This window comes from Schistocerca serialis, chromosome 2 (assembly GCF_023864345.2).
Source record: "Schistocerca serialis cubense isolate TAMUIC-IGC-003099 chromosome 2, iqSchSeri2.2, whole genome shotgun sequence".
In the NCBI taxonomy this organism is placed as follows: Eukaryota; Metazoa; Arthropoda; class Insecta; order Orthoptera; family Acrididae; genus Schistocerca; species Schistocerca serialis.
In genome coordinates, this window is record NC_064639.1 from 193,114,413 (window position 1) to 193,118,547 (window position 4,135).

General features: G+C 46.1%; 1 non-coding gene across 1 annotated transcript; it reads right to left on the bottom strand.

Moving 5' to 3' along the window:
* Positions 1–306: 306 nt before the first annotated feature.
* On the bottom strand, positions 307–381 carry Trnal-caa (transfer RNA leucine (anticodon CAA)). The gene has a single exon. It is a non-coding gene; the product is annotated as a tRNA-Leu (tRNA).
* Positions 382–4,135: the final 3,754 nt, after the last annotated feature.

Sequence of the window (4,135 nt, forward strand, 5' to 3'; positions counted from 1 at the left end):
CATCAGTAGATGGCACTGACGAACAAAAGTTCCTCCGACCAAGTAAGGTGTTTGTAGCCAACATATGACGATTATGTACATGGATGATTCCAGTCTGGTAAAGGTTACTTCTTCGGTAAAGAGGACTGATGCCAGATATCCCATAATTGTAATGGTCTGGTGCAAAAACTATCGAAACAATCCTTTACGTACAGGGAAGTCCGCTACTGATAATCCTTGCACCCTTTGCATGTGATGTGGATAGTAGCAGTTGTCATGAAGGATGCAGATAATTGTACTCGAAACTTCCTGGAAGATTAAAACTGTGTGCCGGACCGAGACTCGAACTCGGGACCTTTGCCTTTTGCGGGCAACTGCTCTACCAACTGAGCTACCCAAGCACGACTCACGTCGCGTCCACACAGCTTCAATACCGCCACTACCTCGTCTCCTACTTCCCAAACTTCAAAGAAGCTCTCCTGCGAAACTTGCAGAACTAGCACTCCTGGAAAAAAGGATATTGCGGAAACATGGCTTAGCCAAAGCCTTGGGGATGTGTCTAGGATGATATTTTCACTCTACAGCGGAGTGTGCACTGATACGAAAATTCTTGGCAGATTAAAACTGTGCCGGACCGAGACTCGAACTCGGGACCTTTGCTTTCGCCGGCGAGTGCTCTACCAACTGAGGAATAGTACTTCGGCTTACACCATGTTGGCGTGCCACTTGCCTTGAGCTTGTATTAGGATGCATCTCAATATCCTGTAGAGGTTGGTCCTCCAAATCTGGTGTGCGCACAGTCCGCCACCTCACTGCCCGTTAGTCTGTGTGAAAAGACCCTTCATCACCCAAATGCCCAAGAAGGGCTCGAAATATTTTGTGATATGGTTGGTGTCTCTGATGATACTTGTTTTGGTATAGGCATGCGGCCTCTCGACCGTTTCCATCTGCTAAGACGTACGCAAACACTATCTCGGATTGTTCTCGGCATGAGTACCAGACCATTCTGCTGCTTACAGTACGCCTGCAACACACAAGTAACGTTCGTCACGTAGTCAGAGGAACATTTATTTGTCAAAGCCTCTGCCATGGCAACGATGCTTGTCCAGACTGAGGTCAGTAGGACCTTTCTTCTTGCGTTTACAGTCAGGAATCCATCCCCGCAGTTTGTCGGTTTTTTAATTTCCACCCCGTATATGCACTGAGCTATTTCTTGAAACTTTAACTTAAACTTAGCCCCCTTATGCAAGTTGATAGTGGATACACTGTTGCTCGTGTTGCAGCTGGAGACGTCGATGTCCAGAAGCAATTGATGGTAGTCGGTTGTCATCCAATCCTCGGTTTATTTGAGGCTGGTGCACAACTGGTTGTACTCCATCTCAGTGAACTGCCCCGCAGTATCTTGCCAGTATTTCTACAGTTCTACCACAACTTCAAATTCTACATTCGTGCTGTAGCGACATTACCACAATTCAGTCTGCTGGTGGACATTTGATACATAAAGGTGAGCAGCAACATTCTGAAACGATTTAACTTGATGGCTGAACTGTCAACACACACACAAACGCGCGCGCGCAAGCACACACCCAAGTGAGCTGTGGTGTCAGTGAAATGGGGAGGGCGATAGCGGCACTATGGAAACTAGAGCTTCACAACTACACTACTGGCCATTAAAAAAGTTACACCACGAAGATGACGTGTTACAGACGCGAAATTTAACCGACAAGAAGAAGATGCTGTGATATGCAAATTATTAGCTTTTCAGAGCATTCACACAAGGTTGGCGCCGGTGGCGACACCTACTACGTGATGGCATGAAGAAAGTTTCCAACCGATTTCTCATACACAAACAGCAGTTGACCGGCGTTGCCTGGTGAAATGATGTTGTGATGCCTCGTGTAAGGAGGAGAAATGCGTACCATCACGTTTCCGACTTTGATAAAGTTCGGATTGTAGCCTATCACGGTTGCGGTTTGTCGTATAGCGACATTGCTGCTCGCGTTGGTCGAGATCCTTGACTGTTAGCAGAATATGGAATCGGTGGGTTCAGGAGGGTAATACGGAATGCCGTGCTGGATCCCAACGGCCTCGTATCACTAGCAGTCGAGATGACAGGCATTTTATCCGCATGGCTGTACTGGATCGTGCAGCCACGTCTCGATCCCTGAGTCAACAGATGGGGACGTTTGCAAGACAACAACGATCTGCACGAACAGTTCGACGACGTTTGCAGCAGTATGGACTATCAGCTTGGAGTCCATGGCTGCGGATACACTTAACGCTGCATCACAGACTGGAGCGCCTGCGATGGTGTACTCAACGACGAACCTGGGTGCACGAATGGCAAAACGTCATTTTTTCGGATGAGTCCAGGTTCTGTTTACAGCATCATGATGGTCGCATCCGTGTTTGTCGACATGGCAGTGACGCACATTGGAAGCGTGTATTCGTCATCGCCATACTGGCGTATCACTCGGCGTGATGGTATGGGGTGCCATTGGTTACACGTCTCGGTCACCTCTTTTTGGCATTGACGGCACTTTAACCAGTGGACGTTAGATTTCAGATGTGTTACGACCCGTGGCTCTACCCTTCATTCGATCCCTACATTTCAGCAGGATAATGAACGACCGCATGTTGCAGGTCCTGTAAGGACCTTTCTGAATACAGAAAATGTTCGACTGCTGCCCTGGCCTACACATTCTCCAGATCTCTCACCAACTGAAAACGTCTTGTCAGTGGTGGCCGAGCAACTGGCTCGTCACAGTACGCCAGTCACTACTCTTGATGAACTGTGGTATAAAGCTGCATGGGCAGCTGTACCTGTGCACGCCATCCAAGCTCTATTTGACTCAATGCTCAGGCGTATCAAGGCCGTTATTACAGCCAGAGGTGGTTGTTCTGGGTACTGATTTCTCAGGATCTATGCACCCAAATTGCTTGAAAATGTAATCACATGTCATTTCTAGTATGATATATTTGTCCAATGAATACCCGTTTATCATCTGCATTTCTTCTTGGTGTAGCAAGTTTAATGGCCAGTAGTGTATATGAGTACGGAAAGGAGGTCAGGTAACCATGTAGACTGTGTCAATGAGATCCGACGTCACAGGCGAGGCGTCCTGGAAGTAACCTGGCAATGTGTACTGCCAGAAACAGCTCCAGCAACCACTACAGTAAAGCCATTACATTCCTAAAACAGCATACTTCTGTGTTGCTCCATTCCTGATTATGGAAATAACAGCCGGCCGAAGTGGCCGTGCGGTTAAAGGCGCTGCAGTCTGGAACCGCAAGACCGCTACGGTCGCAGGTTCGAATCGTGTCTCGGGCATGGATGTTTGTGATGTCCTTAGGTCAGTTAGGTTTAACTAGTTCTAAGTTCTAGGGGACTAATGACCTCAGCAGTTGAGTCCCATAGTGCTCAGAGCCATTTTGAGCCAAATAACAACAGTAGTGTGTGACTAAGACATAGACGGCCTGCGTGCGTTTCGATTGGTCAGCGGCGATTGTGAAACTCGAACTGTGAAATAAAGATCTATAACAAATTTCTGTGTTAAATCACAAGCTCAGAAGTGAACGAAGATATCGCTGAACATCTTATCTATTTTATAAAAAGTGGTGAGACATGTGACTAAGAGAAACTTTTGTATGTCTTCCTCAGTCAAAGAATATAAGACCATCAGACTCGGAGCTATAATACACAGCCACAGAATAGATCCCATGTTTGACTCTGTGGAAGACTGTCTAACTGTATTAAACATTGACAAATAGTATTTAAAATGTACGAATCACTTCTAAGCCGTGCACAATACGGAACAGTTGCTGTGTTTTTACATTCTGGCTACAGAAACAGTAAGAATACCTGGAATTTGACGTGTAAAACTTGCCGAAAGAGAAAATATTACAAAATGTATTCTGTCTATCTACAGCTTTAATTATTTAGGTGTAAAATGTGTGGGGACCCCAAAATAGGTAGAAGTGTTATATTAAAGCATTTTGGACAGTTCGAGTGAATGGTTTGGCCTCCCAAATCGCCCGACATAAATCCCATTAAACGTTTATTGAACATATCGAGAGATCAGTTCGTGCAAAAATCCTGCTCCGAAAACACTTTCGCAATTATGGTCAGCTATAGAGGCAGCATGGCTCAGTATTT